Here is a 19362-nt window from a genome sequence, read left to right as displayed (position 1 = left end):
GCAGAGCATCACATGTTAAATGGCCGGGGCAGTTCAGTCCTCCTTAAGGAGGTAAACCCAAGGGTTTATGCAAATGTAAAAGGAAAACTAGAAGAGGAAGAGAGGGCTTGTAAATTTCCTATAAAACAACTTCAGGGTTAAATAATTATTTTTTAATTTCATTATGGGATAATTTAAATTTACAGAAAATAAACATATATGCAAGACAAAGCAGTACCCACCACTGTATTCATCACTGAGCTTCAACAATTATCAACACATAGCCAATCTTGTCTCATCCGTATCCCTGCTGATTTACTTCCCTCTCATATTGTTTTGAGGCAAACCTGTAAGTTAAATGTTGACATTCTCTCCCAGGTGAAAACTCCTTTAGGGGTAATCTTTCTTTTTTCTACCAGGACTAGAGATATCCAAAAGCTTAAATACAGGAAGAACCTCGGAGAGACCAACTGTCCTGGTTACTGTCTGTCTCCCCTTACCCTTACCCTGCCCCAGATCCATTTGTGCCATTCTCTGTCCTGCTGGGTCCTGGCAGTGTGCCCACTTGGGGCCACATCCCCAAGCTCAATTCCCTCCCTTGTAAGTGGTGTTTCCCATTGGCCTCTGGTTAGTTTCAGACAAGGGGAAACACCTGCAGGAGATCTGAGGCTGGGAGGAGAGAGAGACTGGGGTATTTATTCCTCCCAGAGCCACAACTCTGCTCCCTCCTTCCATGGTTCTGGAGGGGCTGTGTCCCCACAGCTCCAGTTTCTGTCAGGTGTCTCCTCTTCCACGATTGAGGCTTTTGCTTCAAGCCTGGGGTGTTAAAGCTGCCCCACTGCTGCTGTTCCTGAGTGTTTCACCATCCCTTGACTCTGACCTCCTGAGTCACTGTAAGAAGTCATGCACCCTGCACCTAACTCGGACATGACAGAAAGAAGATGCTTACGACTCTTGAATGGACCTGATTCCACCCAAGAAAAAGGAAAATACTTTGCTGCCCTTTCAAGCAAAGAAGTCATCATCACCATCTTTCAAAGTGGTTTCTTTCTCCCCATCTTCTCAACCCTGTTCCAAGAAAATGCAGATAAGAAAAGAAGTCAGGTAGTTCCTTGTCAGAGTATGATGTCCTTTGTTGGACATATTTTCAAGTAATTGACATAAAGGATGGGGAAAGAAATGGTGTGCTCAGGGAAATCAGAAGAAGATTGTTCTTGGAGAAGAAGATTTCCCTGGAAAGACACCCTCTTTCATGGGAAGGAGTTTGATTTTTTTTCCTGCAGGCCCAAGGGGTGCTTCTAAGGTGAGAAGCAGCTCCTGTCTCCATCCTGCATGCATGAGCTCTCAACCCCAGGAGACATTGAGAGCACACCCCTCTTGCGATGGGGCAGCCAGGGCAGGCTTCCTGGGTGGGCTCCCAGCACGTGGCACATGAGGCTTCACAGATCTGGCAGCAGCCGTGCTCGTCAATGCATTCTCCTGGGGAGCAAAATCTAATTGTTTACCTCATTTCTCCATGGCAGTGCTGCCTGGGCTCAGTCTGAGAGCAGCCAGATGTCTCTCTAACTAAAAGCAACAGAGGCAATTAGACTTTGGGTGGTGAACGTGACATAGTCTACACAGAAATTGAAATACAATGATGTACACCTGAAATTTACATAATGTAATAAACCAATGTTACCTCAATAAAAAATAATAAAAAGAATAAAAAGAAAGGCAGTGTTTTGTTTGTTTGTTTACGTTTTTGTGAGGAAGATTGGGCCTGAGCTAACATCTGCGCCAATCTTCCTCTAGTTTTTGTGGGGTGCTGCCACAGCGTGGCTTGACCAGTGGGGCTAGGTCCATACCCGGAATCTGAACCTGTGAGCCCCAGACCGCCAAAGCAGAGTGTATGAACCTAACCATCATGCCACTGGACCAGTCACAGAAAGGCAGTTTTAAAAACTTCAAAATAAAATAAAAGCAATAGAGACAATGCAGAAGAGATCTTGAATGGCTCCAGTTGTCAGTCCTAAATCTTGACCTTAAAATAAGAACTGTTCCTCTCCCAAGGGCCTCAGAAGTTGGAACCTCAAAAAGTTATGAGGCAATGACATAATTTTGGATCCAGTCAACATGTGTGACAGATTTCATAAGTAGGGAGAGGCCAAGCAGGGCTTCCCACAGGATCCCTTTACTGAGCTCCTACTGACTTCCCCATTAAAGGCTGAGGGCTCCTGGCCCACAGAGACCCAATTTATGTCCTTGGTTCAAGTCAAGAAACAAGCAGGACCCACCCAGATCTTGTCCCACCACTCTGGGGGACGGTGGTTATGTAGTCAAGAACGGGAGTTGGAGCTTGGCTGACACTTGATGGATGTGAGCTGCATCTCACCCTGAAAGAGTAACAATGAAGAGATAGCCAGAGAATTCTTCGTTTGATTGGCAGTTTATCTTTCTCAAGGAACAACACATATGTGGCTTTTCCACAGAAGCAAGTCCAGCTTCACAAACTTCTTGTGAACATTTTAAGAAATTATTCCCATGGCAAATGAGATGGAGAGAGGCCAACCTCATTGAAGGTGATAATCCACTGCTGGATCTCTACTCATTGAATTCAACACCCTACTCATGCTGTGCTCATCCTCTCCTCCCATTGTCTTATAAGAAATCAACAGATTTCTGTAGTCTGATCCAAAGATCCCCTTTGTCTGGTTCGAAAACTGTTCAGAAAATACAGTTTCAGATTTCAGCGGAGTCACAACCTTCACTTGTCCTCCACCTCACACCCAACTTGCACAGCTCTGGAGGCATCTAAACATTGTCAATCTGAGATCCAGCCAGGGTGGTCAGGTAGCAGTTACTCACCCATGGTTTCATCAAGTGGTCTTACTGAAAATCTGAGATTCATTGCCTGATTTTTTATAGTTGCATTGAAAAAAGCCCTGGAAACATAGACTCGACTGGTGAGAAATGGACAAAGTCCACCCCTCTGGCTTTTCCCACAGCTTTACGGAACTAGTACCATTGGGTAAGGTTAATCTTATAGACATAAATCTCCCACTTGCTAGCCCCAAACCACAGAAAGGAAAATGAGGAGGCAGCTAGAGTTTGTCCTTACATAGCAGAGAAAGCTTTTCATGTAGAGTTATTCTATGTTTTGTTAACTAAAGGGGAAGAGCACATATTAGAGCAATTCACATATCTAACAGTGGCACACTCTGCACATCCTGGACTCTGCTCTTCTGTGTCTTCCAATTATTGCCACAGTAGAGTGTGACCAGGAACCTGATATGTAATGTTTAGACTGAGACTGTGGTTCTTAGCTCAGGAGTGACTCCCAGGAGCCCACTCCTTGCTCAGCCAAATCGAATGCTACTTAGATGGTTTCGAGAGTTACAGCATGTCCACACTCAGAGTCTCCTTTGTAAGTACAGATGATGCACAGCTAGGGAAAGCAAGCGTTAATCAGAATTGTAAATTCTCTATATCTTGTTTGCCTCCTCATTGGCTTCTCTAAGCCAGCTGGTGGCACTGATACCTTGACCTCATTCTTCCTGGATCTGCTCAACTATAATAGCCTCAATTGGCACCCACAAGTGCCATCTTAGACATAATCATCAGTAGGAATTAGCCCATCTCCAAGATTTCGAATACCCCCTCCAAACACAACCTTCTTATGCCCCACTATGAGTCTAGCTCACCCCAGGTGGCACCCTAGGCTGCTTGGTCATCTTTTCATTCATCTTTCAAGTTTCGTCTTGCATTCTTCACTTGTGTTAGGCTGACCCTTCCCAAGACCCAAGTCCCACCCACTCTTTCTCAGAGGGTGACCCCACTACCTAATTTGCTGATAAGATACTGAGTTTCCCTAGTGTCCTTTCTCTTGGTGTCAAAATTCCTCTCTATCCTCTAGACTGTTCACTTGTCTTCTGTCTCTGAGGAAGGTCCGTCTCTCCTCTTGGCCATTGTCAACTCTCCATCTACTGCTCTTACTCTTCCCTCAGGATATTTCTCCACCAGTCTCCCTGTCTTCAATATTTTCGTCACATCTCCCGTCACCCTCTGACCTCCAAAATTCTTCCCAACCAAAAACCTTCCCAAGCACTTTCCTTCCCTGAGTGACTCTAAAAACATGCTTTTTCCTCCTACTATTTAGAAACAAAATGGAGAAAACCTCATAAATTTGAAGTTTGTGTAAGAGAGTCAGCATAAGACAGCTAAACTGTGCATCTCTCTCAAGTATGCATGCTTCTTAACTTTAGAGCAAGCTCTGGTTTCAGAACAGATGAGAATAGAGGGACTGCCCGGATTTTCATATTTATGTAATACTCGATCCTGGATGCCACTAAAGGATGTTGGTATCTCCGAGGGACCCCAGGCATCTAGTTCAAGCCTTGGAAAGAATAGGTCCCAGATGCAGTGTAGGATTATTTGTCATTCTGATATCTAGAAGGAAAAGGGGTCAGCTGGACCACAAAAGGCTGATATTGTTGCCTGCTATACTCACGTTCAAACTGTTAACATGTTCACCATCAGAGTGCCTTTCTCTATGGAGCGGGTAGAACAGACTGCAGTATTCTGTAGATTGGAAAAAATGGAGGTGCAACAAGCACCTCTGTTAACAACAGCTGGAAACACGAGCAGCCTAACCTCCCAGGACACAGACGCTACACTGACTTAGGGAACAATGGTACCAGCCCTACTGAAAGGTTCTTTGTGGTACCAGCCCTGATAACAGTTCCCCTACATTAAACCCAGCTTCTGTGGGGTTAAAAGCAAAAGCGCCCATCTCCTTTCCCTGCTTCTTTAGCTACATTCATATGTAAATATCGGTTTCTTTAACCTTTGTTTCCCTGAGCTTCACAACACAAATAGAAGATACAACCTATTAAAGCCAGTTGGCCTCACTGTTGGGCTCACACTAAAGTTTTGGCTAAATACATGTCTTTGAAGTTTATTTACAGGGAAACTGATATCCAGAGAATATCAAGAAACTGAAACTTCCCAGACCCCAACTCCTCAGCTTCCTGGCTCCAGAATCCACCAGCCACCACTGAGCCACACAACCAAGGACCCTCACTTGCAGCTTCCCTCATCTCCCCATCCCCCTTCCTGCAAGCAGCCTCACAAGGCCAAAAGCAGGCTGGCAGGAAGGTGCCAACCAGCAAGGCCACATGCCCCCCCTCCCCTACCTAAAACCCCAAATAAAAACCCCTACCTTTTTCCCTTTGAGGAGGTGGAACTGAGTTTTAGCTCCCATCTCCTCATGTGGCTGCCTTTTGATAATAAAAGCCCCTTTCCTTACCACACACCTGGTGTTCCAGTTTTTTATTTTTGGTCCCTCTTATGTGATGGTAAATGAACCTGTGTTTGTGTCTGGTAACACTTGCACCAGGTGCTGTGTAAGTACCTTACACCACTATCTTACTATCTCCATGAAAATCTGTGAGGTTGGTGCGGCTTTAACTCCATTTTACAGATGAGGAAACCAAGACTGCATGAGGGTGGCTTAGCCACTGGGCGGGCTGCCTGAAGTGAGAGAGTGTAACTTGAAACAGCTTCCAAATTTCCTCTTCAATTGATGGTAATCTGGAGATTCAGGGAAAATAAGAGAATCTAACAACTAGATAGAGAAAAAGTACTAATAAATTGCTGCTATGGAAATGGGAGAAAGAGATTAAACAAAAGGTAGAAACAAGTGGAAGCTGAATATATCAAGTGAGTCAGTAAAGGTTTTGATGATAACAAGGGGTAACATTTATTGGGTACCTACCATGGACCAAGCACAATTCTAAATGTTACATGAATTGCACTGAATTCTTCCAACAACCCTGTGAGAATGGTATAATCTTTGTCCCCATCATACAGATGAAGAACTGAGGTACAGAAGTTAAGTAAGGTTCCTAAGGCCATACAGCTACTAAGTGGAAGGACAGAATCTGAACCCAGACAGCCAGACCCCAGAGCTGTAATATTATTAGTTGTAACCAGCAGAGCCTTATAATATTGCTTTAAATCTTTCCATCCCCATGACATGGGAGCTACTGTGCACCCTCTTCTAACATATGAGGGACATGCAGTGTAGAGAGGTTGTGTATTCATCCTGCGATCACATCGTCGGTGGGGGGCAGAATCGGGTACTACATCCTTCCTTCTAGAGCAGTGCTTCCCCTGTGCATGGCGTGGACACTGATCACTGAGGGATGTGAATGCATGCTACCAGAAATAGAAGGATTTCAAGATCAAACATGTTTGGGGAAACTCTGAGTTAAGCAAAATTAAACAGGCTCCCTTTGAGCAGCTTCATAAACCCAAGCGGCAAACTTCCTCATTTTCATTTTATCTAAATCACGTTTAGGTATGTTTGTTGAATTTGAAATCATTGCAAAGCCTAGAATGAAGGCATTCTCCATGTAATGATACAGAAAGACGGTTTTGAGATGAAACAGCATCTAGAGATGAGCTGCACCTCAGTGTGCACGGAGTGAACCCGTTAAAGAACAAGCCTCCACGTGCACTGTGCGCTGGGAAACCGGAGACATGCCCAGAGCTCTGCAGTGACAGCTTCCTGATGGGGGATGGGGGTTCGTTCCAACATTGTGGTGATGTTTGAATTTCTGATTTTCACTTCAGGAATTTGTTTTAAATTGCAAATTGAGATAAAGTGGTCATCACAATCCTCTAACACAAACTCTAGTTAAATATGTTTGCAAAGCATGGTGGTAAAGATAATTTCCGAAGGAACAAAAGCCATTTAGGGTCCTGGTCAGGTTACACCTCATGTTCCTGTTCCCTTCTGATGTCTGTCCAGGGACCCTGCTGACTCACATCTGTGCTCAGGTGTAATCGCAGCTGGGATTCTGTTTTCTATTCTGCTTTTTTCACTTAATGGATGTCAAAGAGTCTTCATTGTTTCTGCCTCACTTAGTCTGTGCCTCCTGGTTGGGTACTGAGTATTTCCAAATTATATTGTTACAAAAGTGAGCTATGAACATGTTTGAATATACTCATAGCTTTGTTTTCTCTTGGCTTTGTAAAGGATTTCCTTAGAATTTCCAGGAGTAGGATTCTTGGGTCAAAACCTATAAATTTCTGTGGCTCTTGATTGCCTTTCAAATGGACTATACTTATACTGCCACCAGTAATATCTGAGTACCACTTTCTCCATTTACTATATAAGTGTCTTGATTATGTACTACACATTCATATACTGTATAATTATTTTTGTGAAGATTGCAATAGTCAAATGGTACATCACTGAGGTTTCATTTTGTATTTCTTTCATAACTTGTGACTCAATATTTTCTCTTAAGTATATTAACATGTGAAAGGAAGGAGAGTTTGGAAGCAATGATAACAGCTCTGGAGCCAGATTGCCCAGCTCAAAAACTGGGCACCATCGTTTGCCAGCTCAGGCTTAAGTAAGTCATTAGCCTCTGCAAGCCTCAGCTTCTTCACTGGTAAAAAAAAAATAAAATAAACTTTAAGCGATTTAGTTTTGACATAATGAGCCCTTAATGAACACTAGCAATTTATTCATTATTACTGTTCATATTTTCTCTTGTCTAGACTTTGTTCACATCTTTAACTCACAGGTAAAGGTAACATTTTCAGTCCCCAAAATGAGAAACTATAATTCTGGTTTGCTAACAAATACCTGCATACTCTCAATTTAATTCCACGCCAAACGTGCATTATACAGAAGAGAATCCTAGCTTCTGGGGGGAAAATACAACCATAAATAATCTGTCTGCTTGATCTCAAGGATTCACAAAATGGTTATTTGCTGAGCCTTCGGGGGAAATTATAGGCTTGGTCAATAGAGTTAAAAACTATTCAGGGCACAGCGCATCCATTGTCAGGCTGAAAGGAACTTTGGAGAGCATCTAGTCCTGCTGGAAACACCAGCTCAGAGAACAATCACTAGGTTGTGGGGTGGGGGTGGATTCTGTGGGCCAATAAATTAGTAATAAGAATAAGAAAGTGGTGACTATCAGGATGCAGTTGATGGAGAGGGAGGATCAAGGATGATTCAGAAGTTTCGGGCACACATAACTGAGTGGAATAGGATGGTGACACCACTTACGGTGTCAGAGTAACACTGGAGGAGGAGCAGGTTGGCATGAGGTGGGGAGGGAAGATGGTCCCATTTCCTCCTGACACCAACCGATTCCGACACCCTTCAATGGGTTCCCACTGCCATGGGGAAAATTCAAAAGAATCATCAAAAAACATCCTGCAACTAATAAGTGATTATAGCAAGGTTGCAGGATACACGGCGAATATATGAAAGTTAATCACCTTCCTACATGCCAGCAAAAACAAATGGAATTTGAAATTAAAAACATAGTACTATTTATATTAGCACCACCAAAAATAAAATACTTAGGTATAAATCTAACAAAATATATTAATTCAAAATGGACTGTGGACCTAAATGTAAAATGCAAAACTATAAAATTCATATAACATGACTTAGGAGAAAATCTAGATGACCTTGGGCGTGGTGACGACTTTTCAGATATAATACAAAAACATGATCCACGAAAGAAACAATTGACAAGATGGACTTCACTAAAATTTAAAGCTTCTGCCCTGTGAAAGATGCTGTCAAGGGAATGAGAAGACAACCACAGACTAGGAGAAAATATTTGCAAAAGACATAACTGATAAGAACTGTTATCTAAGATATACAAAGAATTCAAAACCAATAAGAAAATCAAAAACCTGATTAAAATTGGTTAAAAGACCTGAGCAGAGACCTTGCCAAAGATTATATACAGATGGCAAATAAGCCTGTGCAAAGGTGCCCCACATCATACGCCCTCAGGGAAATGCAAATGGAAACAACAACGAAATGAGTTCCCACTAACTTTCCGTTAAACCCTGGTCCTGAGAAAGACCCAAGGGGCCTCATCCCAAGCCACATTTCCCCCTTGGCCTAAACCCTTCCAGCCTGGAACTTCAGCCCCTAATTCACCTGGCTACGTCCTCCTCATTATCCAGGTCTCATTGTAAAGACCGCTTTCTAGGAAGACCTACCCTGAGTAACCCCCTTCCCAATGTGCACACGTTATTTTATATGTTCGTTATTCTGGTAAGACAGAATCTTTGCCTTCTGGGCAGATTACTCAAAAAGAAAGAAAACCTCTTATTAATAATAGACCAATAATCTAGGAAATTTTTGTGATCCTTACAGAGAGAACATCAAATTCTGGTTTTGTATCAGTATAATATTTGATGCTAAAGCTCAAAAAAACTTCTTCTAAGTGAAGCCATCAAACCTTAGGCAGCTTTGACAATGACAAACAAAATTCCCTCTGTGAGAAACTTCTACAACTTTCTACGTCCCTTCTGGGTTTTCCTGCACTTTTCTTTTTCTCTTCCTGGAACAACCAGTCATTTTACTTTAGGATAAAATTCTTTTCCCTTTCTTAAATACATCCTGATTCATGGCGTACAAAGTTGTTCCTTTCCGGCATATTTCTCCAGGCAGAGTCTCACCCACTGTTATGGGCTGAACTGTGTTCTTCTAAAGTCCACACGTGGACGTCCTAACCCCCAGCACCTCAGAGTCTGACTGTAGCTGCAGACAGGCCTTTAAAGAGGTGAGTAAGTTAAACGAGGTCATTGGGGGGCCCTGACCCCATATGACTGGTGCCCTTCTAAGAAGAGGCGATGGGCACAGACGATTACATCCTCAGGTGAATGAAAAATTCTGACCTATGATGAACATACTGTACATTTTTCATGAAATGAGGTGGTGGGAAACAGAAATTGATGCTGTTGAAATCAATCTCTTGTTTCTCAATTTGTGTTTTCTGTATGTGTAAATTATTGCAAGCGCATTAAGTAAAGGAGTCTTTTATGGTTCACGAGAGAAATTGTGGCACTATTTTTTAATATTCATGCTAATGAAAAATATATTCAAGGTTCTAGCTCAGGATGGCAAATGCCTGACTCCCCGCCTTTCAAGGGAGTTCCCAAGTGGCCATTCCTAGGAATCAGGTGTGTTCCTCCTGGGCCTGTCTGTGTTCTTCCCCACATTGGCTTTGACACAGGAGCATGGCTTAGAGGGGTCGTGTTTCCTTGGTGCAGATCTGTGGCCAGTGCCATGTATGGTTAGATCAGAGTTTCTCAACTTTGGTGCTTTTGACGTCTTTGGCCAGAGAATCTTCCGTTGTGGGGGTTGTCCTGTGCATTGTAGGATGTGCAGCAGCATCCCTGGCTCTAATGAGACAGCACTACACACCTGTTACAATGGCCAAATCCAAAACACTCACAGCACCAAGTGCTGCTGAGGATGTGGAGCTGCAGGAACTCTCACCCATTGCTGGTGTGAATGTGAAATGGTACAGGAACTTTGGAGGTTTCCTGCAAAACTAAACATACTCTTACCACATGATCCAGCAATCACGCCCCTTGGTATTCACGCAATTGAGTTGAAAACTTATGTCCACACAAAAACCTGCACACGGATGTTTATGGCAGTTTTAGTCACAATCGCCAACACTTGGAAGCAACCAAGATGCCCTTCAGTCAGTGAATGGATAAATCAAGCATGATACGTTCAGACAATGGAATATTCTTCAGCACTTGAAAAAAGCTATGAAGCCATGAAAAGACAAGGAGGAAATTTAAATGCGTATTTCTAAGTGAAAGAAACTACTCTAAAAAGACTGCCTACTGTATGATTCCAACTATTTGACATCAGGAAAAGGTAAAACTGTGGAGACTATAAAAAGATTAGTGGTTGCCTGGGAGCAGGGGAGAGTGAGGGATGTCCAGGCAGAGCACAGAGGGTTTTTAGGGTGATGAAACTGTTCTGTATGATACTATAATGATGGAAACATGCTATTGTACATGTGTCAAAATGCATAGAATTTACAATATCAAGAGTGAGCCCTAAGGCAAACTAGACTTTGTATGAAAATGATGTGTCCATGTAGGTTCATCCACTGTAACAAAGGTTCTACTCTGGTGAGAAGTGTTGATAGTGTGGGACGCTATGGTGGGCAGGGGCAGTGGGCACATGGGAACTGCATATTTTCTGCTCAGTTTTGCTGTACACCTAAAACGCCTCTAAAAAAATAATGTGTCTTTAAAAGGAAAAACAATATTGGCAAAATAGAGCTCACTAGCTAGTTTGGTTATCTAATCCTGCAGAACAAACCACCCAAAACTTAATGACAACATGATTTGTTACTTCTCATGATTCTGTGGGTTGGCTAGGGCTCAGCTGGATGTTTCTTCTTCTGGGAGCTCAGTTGAGGCTGAAATGTCCAAGACACTTGGGGCCTCTTTTCGTATGGCCCCCTCTCTGACAGGGTAGCTAAGAGCAAGCATTCAAATTACATGACATGGGTGCAGCAGATCTCTGTGGGCACACTCTGTGATCACACAGCATCGCTTCTGCCTAATTCTATTGGTCAGAATTACAGGTCAAGGCCACTTTAGTAGGGAGGGAAAACAAGTTCCACCTGTCAATAGAAGGAATAGCAAAGAATTGGTGGCATTTTTAATCCACCACATTATCACATTATCAGTGATAACTTTTCAATCTAAAACCCCCTACATATACTTTTTTTTCCTTTTCAAAATATAGCTGTAGTCCATGCGGAAAACAGCTTAGCAAATCACAGAAATTTCCCATGCAGCTGTATTCTTTATACATTGGCCTGAAAAAATGGCAGACCCTAAAATTTTTTATCTTAATTGTGAAAAAGGAGAAAGAAAACACCAGTAATTTTAGAGACAAACTAAAATAATTAAATATGTAATTACTTTTGTTAACATTGCCAATTTTATGATGAGTAAATCCTACCTTAAAAGGAGTTTTCTGAAAAGAAGTGAAAGCTTATTCCCAGAATCTGAGACTTATTTACTAATTATTGTGAAAATGCTCCAGTGTCTTTAAGGTTTTCTTACCTCTCTCTTCAGAAACTTTTAGCATGTCTTTTTCTCCTATACCATCATTGTACCAAATATATAATTAAAAACTTTTTTTTTAGGAGGCTGGCCTGGTGGTCAAGTTGTTGAGTTCACATGCTCAGCTTCAGCAGCCTGGCTTCACAGGTTCGGATCCCAGGTGCAGACCTAGCACTGCTCGTCAAGCCATGCTGTGGTGGCGTCCCCCATAAATAGAGAAAGACTGGCTCAGGACCAATCTTCCTCACAAAAAAGAAACAAAACATTTTTTTAATGGGAAAGTAGTCTGAATTCTTCTGTTGTATAATTCTGGCTTTTCTCCTCCATATTATCCTTCCTAATGAAACATATATTCAAAAGAAGCTCCAAAAATCATAACTTTTCAAATTAGAACAATGTATTATCAAATACTCTGTGACTGAGGAAAGAGGTAGAATGTGGTGGTCATGCCTCACAGAGAACCAGATCCAAGTGCACGAAGCAGGGAGCAAGCCAGACTTTCTAGAGAGGGTGGAATTCTCCTGCGCCCAGCACAGCGCCTGAAGTGAAAGTGATGCCTTAACTGTTGTTTTCCCGTTTGCGTTTCTAATGCCAAATATCAGTGAAGGAAAAAACAAAGTGGTAATGTGCCACCTTGTGGATGCACAAGGAATGGAATTATTGTAGGGGGAGTTTTTGGTTTTTTTGGTGGTGAGAATTTAACATTGTATTTTTATGGGTTTTTTTCCAGTTATGGAAGCAATAATTGTTCTGTGCAAAAAACACAGGAAAAACGTGAAGAAGAGTGGATCCTCAAATATAAGTGGAGTATATGAAAAACATTAGTAACCATTCCAATCTTGATTTGGAGTGCACCCTATTGAAGCAGCAAATAAATGAATGAATGAATTTTTCTTAAAAAAACCTGATTTTTTAGGTCAGCTCTTGGCCTCTAGGACTGGTCTAACATTAGGATCTGATCTTCCAAAAACATTATTAACGTCACGTCCCATTTGGTTAGAAGGTCATGCTAACATTTTGTTTACATTCCATACAGGAGGAAAACATTTATTAGTACTACTGATAACTCTCTGGTGCCATGTGTGGTGTGTATTCATTAAACAATCAACTAAACAAACATTTCACTATGAGTTATTACGGGATGGTTGGATATAGAAGACCTCAAGATCAGTAAATTCCCAGAAAGGGTGATCTTAGGTCCACTGTCAAAGGCAGAATTCAGGGCTGGATGGCACCTTAGTATTTCATAGATTCTTCATGTTTTTTTTTAAAATTGAATATATTTATCATATAACATGTACATTTAAGGTGAATAGTAAATTTAAGATATACAACATGTTGATTTGATACATTTATATATTGTAACATGATTGTAACATATTTAGCACTCTATCACATCCATAATGACTCCTTCTTTTTAGCAGTTGGCATGATTAAGTTCTACTCCATGTTCTTTAGGGTTTAACAAACCCCAGGCTCTAGGTCTGTTTCCTTTTCTGCAAAATGATAGCATTAGACCAGATCAGCAATTTTCAAACTGTGTGCTGCAAGAAATTCCAAAAATACTTGATCCAAATTTCATTGTAAATATTTACTTTATGAATTTAGTTTATACAGTATGCTAAAATGTACATTTCCTGAATTTGGCATGTCATAAAAAGTGTATACAGTGATATGAACCAAATCTGGACATGTCAGAGACTTTCAACATGTTAACGTGTTCTCATTGAGTAAATTTATACTGTACAAAGTAAATTTTCTAAGTTTAAACTACAAAATACATTTGTGGTAATATCACTTTTCTTTCTTTCTATTTTATACTGAGGTTTCATGTGAGATTTTACATGTCTGTTTTCAAGACTGGAATTCTGAAGACCCTGACACCTCACTCAGCTCATTTGTATTGTAGTGTCATTATAATACGTTCTCTGCAGCAGACCAGCAGGTGGTCACAGTAAAAACAGCTAATACTGAGGGCTCACTGTGCATAAGACACTGATTTATCTGCTTTCCATGCATTGACCCTTCAATCCTTCCAATGCTTTACGAGGTGGCTGTTGTTACTACTCCCATCTGATAGTCAGGAAACTGGGCACCAAGAGGTGAACTAATGCCCAAAAGAAGTGGGAAAGGCAGGGTCCCCCTTCTACCTCCTCCTCAGCTCTATCAGCTCACAGCAGCGTCTTCCTGCTCTGGTTTGAATATTGCAATTCCTGCCTCAGAACTAAGACTAATGGAACTGGCCCCAGGTTGACACCTTTTCCTACCTCCTCTCTGTTTAGCTGATTCACACCCATCCTGAGGGTCCAGCTCAAGTCGCCCCTTTCCAGAAAGCATTGCCCAGTGTACCTAACTCACAGGGCTCCCCAGTCTCTCTGGTCCACTGTAGCACTGGCTCATGCTAGGAGGCCTGTTCATGCAAAGGCCCAGGGATGAGTTAGAGGAACCACAAAAGTTCCTGAGAGAAGTGTGGGTGTGATAAGGAGGGCCCTGTGAAGAATGGTTTAGCTTAGACTTACCCCATGACATAGGCGGCATGGAAAGGCTTTTGGTGTGGCTTGATCAGATTGGCATTTGAGAAAGTTCACTGCAGCATGAAAAATTGATTGGGATCAACTGGGGTCAAATCTAAGGCATGGGAGAACCAAAAGGAGGCTGTAAGAACTGGGTGGGTAACATGTTGGATTCAGTTGTGGAGGGGGAAGAGAGAAGGATTGGGAGAGACTTGGTGACTTTAGATATTGAGGGTGTGAACCCTGATGTCAGACTTACAGGCATAAAAAAAGTTAATCACTCTTGATTGAAATGAGGATAAGTCCTAAATTTCTATCTTCAACTCTGACTTCACTCCAGCTCCATCCTCATAAATCCAGTTGCCGCCTCCTCCTCCACATGAGTGTCCAGTAGGCATCTCACTATCGGCAACACAGAAACAGCCCTAGATTCCACAATTGGTCCTCTCCCAGTCTCCTCCTCAAATCGCCTGAACTCTAGGACCGATTGGTGCACTCCACTAACTAGAGAATCTGAAATTCTGTAGTCAGTAACCTCAGTAACACAAAAAGTACTAATAAGCCAGATATTGCCTGGAAAAGGCAATTTGATTCTTGTAACTGAAGGAAGGAACATAATAGGATTGGAATAGGTAGGATGTGCTTCTCCAGCAAATTTCCAAACCACAAATATCCCTTAAGCAGTTACTAGGGACTTTTTTTTCCCAGAGCTGAAATTTCAGAAGGTCACATTGTCTATCCTTTTGAGGTCTCCCCTAGGGTGGAACAGATCAGGGTGGGGTGGAGCAGAGTGGAGGATGGAAACAAACAGATCCTTTAAAATGGGTTTAGCCAAGCCCAGCCAGTAGGGCTCATAAGGCATTCTCAAAGGGTATAAGGTGTAGGGGAGCAGAATTCGCCACCCCAGAATATGTCCCTTTGGCTTGATTTTTTTTCCTTGCTAGATTAGCAGTTTATTATAAAGGATATAACTCAGGAACAGCCAGATGGAAGAGACGTATAGAGCAAGGCATGTGGGAAAGGTCGTGGAGCTTCCATGCTCTCTCTGGGCATGCCATTCTCCCAACATCTCCACATGTTCACCAACCCAAAGGGCTTGATTATTTTTGAGAACAAAAGACTCGTGAAGAAACTTTGACCTTCCCCCTAACAACCTAAAAGAACTTACGATAGAAGGCCTGTTCCAGGAAGGCGCTCTCACCACAGACGACTGTAGTGTAACATGAGCTAGCTGTGATGGACAGGGAGGACCTGGCAAGGCCTCTGAGCAAAGTCCTCTCTATGTCCCATTGTCTCTGCAAGGCATGACAAATGTTTGTTTACTAAACGTTTGCTTTTCCATCTCCTGGTGAACTGCCTTCCTCCACTTTGAGGTCCCAAAACCACTACTCCCAACATCCCCTTTTATCTTTAGCTGAGGATGGTATTTAAGGTGGTGGCTTTGGCTATTCTAGTGAGTTACTCAGTTTTCCTAGGTTTCTTCCATGTATACAAGTTATTCAACTTTGTTTGATTTTCTCTTGTTATTCTATCTCATATCAATTTAACTCTTAGACCAGCGTCAATGCAAAATAACCAATAGTCATTCTAGAGATAAGAGAGATAAGGTAAGTTTTACTTGAGCCAAACTTAGGATCGTAAACCCAGAAGGCATTTTCCAGGAAGGAAGAAAGCATTCTGGAGAAGCATGGTTCTCAGTACAGTCTCCTACCTCTTTAGAACAAAGAACATACAGTAAACACACCCAGGATACATATTCATCAAAGTTTCAAAGAGCTATTCAGTGGCAAAATAGCAGGTCAGCATGACCCTAATGTTAGGGAAAAGGACTATTAGGGGCGTTACCAATAAGGCGTGATGGATAGGGTGTTACAGATACTGGAGTAGGAGGGGAATGCCTTCTCGTCTTAAGAGAGTGCATTCTTTAACAGTTAGAGCAGAGGTACAGTGTGTGTTTGACAGGCCATAAATCAGGCTTTTTCAGTTCAAGCCAAATCAGTTTTGAACCAGAAGTTATTCTATATACCTCAATACCTGAAAATATCTTGTCACCAGCCAGAAGAACCTAGAAGAGTAGAGGAAAGTTTCTTCCTCCCCTACAAAGGCATTCTCACAGGTGAGCTGGGGGGCAAACTTGGAGTCTGGCGTCCACTGGACCCACCAAGAGGCAGACTCTGGAGAGGGCAGAGACCATCCTCCGCTCCCAAGGTGAGTGCAGAGAACAGAATTTCCTTTCCTTAAATGCGTTTCTTCGTGTAACTCAACAAGCGTGTGATGGCTCATGTTCTGAAGAAGCCCTATGGCCCTATTTGCAAGCTTATCCTTAAAAGTCAGTCTGGTTTGGGATTAATTGTTAACATTGAGCTCATTTAACAAGTGTCTCTTGAGGGGAGGGAAGCTGACATTTATTGAGTACCCACTCCATCCCGGGCACCGTGTGATCTCATTTAATCCTCACAATGAAATGCTGGAGCTCTTGAGACTAATCCTGAACCATTTTCTCCCTTTCATTCTACTTGTCTACTCACATTCCTATATCTAGTTTGACTTCTGAGGGCCACATCGGAACTCGCTCAGATTTTCTTTTCCACTTCTCTGCTTAAAGGTCCCAGGAGAATCTCAAACATTTCCAGGCCTCTCCCTGTCCTGCCCGGCCCTCCCCACCAAACTGCTAATCTTACCTTTTCTGAGTAAATACCTTTATCTTATCTCAGTAAATGACAACCAAATTATCTTTAAAGGCTCCTTATCTTTTCCAAATTGTCACTACCCATCCATTCTCCTTTACTGAACACCTCCCAGTGGCTTCCCGGAGTCCTTGGAATAGAATGCTGTGGTTTAAGGCGATCCCTCCCATACTTTCACTCTGCCTTCCCGGGCTCTAGCCAGGAAGCCCGGCAGGTTCCAGCTTCCTTCCGACTTCAGGGACTTCATTCCCACCACAGTCAGAGAGACCGTCCATGAGATTAGTATGTAAATTTTTTGCAATTTAATACTTTAAAATGAGGCTTGTCCTTTGTTCTTAGTCTCTGACACCTGATAAAAGATGCTTTAATTCGGACACCCTGTTTTAAACCTTAATTTACATTCGTATACAAGCTTCCTCCCAAACATACTCACACACCAGATAACAGTGCAAACGTTGTTCTGCAATTTGCTTTTTTTTCCTATGTACCTCATCCTTTCTAACTTCTGATTACCCTCTCATGGTACGAATGCACCATAATTCACCATTTCGCCTATAAGCTGTTCAAATGTTTTTCTTTTATTAATGCTACAGTGAATATCTTTGTACACGGGTCCCTGAGAATTTGTATGTTTCGGTAAGAAAGATTCCTCCAGGTGCAGTGTTGGATCATATGAAACGTGCATTTTTAAATGTCATTCTCTCTGGCTGCCCTGAACTGAAGTCTAGAACTGAAAGAGGGATTAGAGGGCATGTGGTCCATCATGCTTTGTAACAGGAGAGAAAATCTTGGTACAAAAATGCCTAGCTGGCAACTGAAGATCAAAACAGGTCTAGGATGGGGAGGAGACTAGAGATGCTGGTTTGGAAGTTCCCTCCGGGCGATGCTGGGGCTGGGGCTGTGAGTTTCTGAGAAAGACAATATCCAGGGGTGGGAGCGCGAGGAGCACTTGGAATGCAGAGAACTAGGATGGAGCGTGTTCAGGAAAGAGCAGTGCCAGCGGCTGGGCGAGGCACTGGGGCAAGGACAGAGCATGAGACCTAAGGAAAGACGCTTGGGTTTGGCAAGGAGGGTTTTTGGTAGAGTCGTCTGCTCTGAATTCTCATCCAGCACGTGTTCGAAATTTTCAGCACAGAAACAAATACCATCTATTGCCTGTTTACTCCTAAGGTCCTCTAAGCCACCCCTGAGACAGAGGTTAAGGACCCTGGGCACACAGCTGAGGAGCAGCTGAAGCTTGTTTTCTGAACTGCAGCACCCCCTGCCTCCCTCCACACACGAAGCCACATGTCTCCTCTGAACTAGTTAGAAGATCTGAACTCAAAGTACGGGGTCGGCTGGTCTTCCCCACGCCCTGGGAAGGGCTTCTGGGGTACCCAGGGCCTCAGATCCATTCCAGATTGCACTCAGGCCCTGCCCACAGGCCACAGCCACAGCCTCCGGGGCACGTGTCTCTCTGATGACGATACTTGTGTTTGAGTGAGTGGGTCAAGAGAACAGCAGTCTGTCTGCAGGGTTAAAGTCTGGACTGCGGTGTCTGCTCAGGCTCAACATTTGGCTTCACCACCTATTAGCCGGGTAACGTGGACCCAGTGACTTGACATCTCTGAGCCTCAGTCTCCTTGTCTGAAAAGAGGGGGAAAGGATAGAACCTGCCCCAGATTTGTTGTGAGGATCGAATGAGGTAGTTTATGTGATGAGCTTAGAATGGAAAATGCTCTACAAGCACCCGGAGGGCAGGGACGTGCTGAGAGGCCGTGGGGCACAGGCGCAGGGCACAGGCCTGTGCCCTGTCTGTCTGGGTTTGAACCGGCTCTCACACAAAACTAGAGAGCTGATTCCTCTGTACTTGAGTGGCCTCATCTGTTAGGTGGGATGCTGACCAGCACCGCAGACTGCTGTGAGCATCCATGGCACTTAGAGTAGATCCCGGCACACAGTCAGCACCACACGAGCATCTGCTCTTATCCACCATCCTCTCTCCGCCCGTCAGGATTGTGTCTGGTGCCAGGTGGGTGCCCTGTTTGCTCAAACGCATGATGAGTTATCTTTAAGAATTACTGGAAAATGTCTTCTTTCCAGTTCACTATTTTGCACATTCATTCAAGAAACTTACTGAATTCTTAACAGCAGCAACAGCTAGTACCACCTCCCACTGACGAGAACTTCTGGAGTTCTCTGCCTAGTGCTAGGGTGTGAAGAGGAAATTTTGAAAAGATGGTCTTCGCCTTCAAGGATTTCATGGACCAGCAGAGGAAATAAGGAAGGAGGAG

General features: G+C 43.0%; 1 protein-coding gene and 1 pseudogene across 1 annotated transcript in view; both read left to right on the top strand.

The window, feature by feature from the left end:
- LOC124240765 (dual specificity protein phosphatase 5-like) overlaps positions 1-19362 on the top strand; it is a 44305-nt pseudogene that overhangs the window by 15731 nt on the left and 9212 nt on the right.
- The window catches only part of LOC124241280 (solute carrier family 28 member 3-like), a 75535-nt gene continuing 72507 nt past the window's right edge, over positions 16335-19362 (top strand). The window contains exon 1 of the mRNA XM_046664941.1: positions 16335-16610. The gene's annotated coding sequence lies outside the window, so the exon portion shown is untranslated. The remainder of the gene's footprint in view (positions 16611-19362) is intronic.

Source organism: Equus quagga, chromosome 6, assembly GCF_021613505.1.
Source record: "Equus quagga isolate Etosha38 chromosome 6, UCLA_HA_Equagga_1.0, whole genome shotgun sequence".
Taxonomy (NCBI): domain Eukaryota; kingdom Metazoa; phylum Chordata; class Mammalia; order Perissodactyla; family Equidae; genus Equus; species Equus quagga.
The sequence above is the reverse complement of the archived record's forward strand: the minus strand, read 5'-3'. Positions and strand labels throughout refer to the sequence as shown.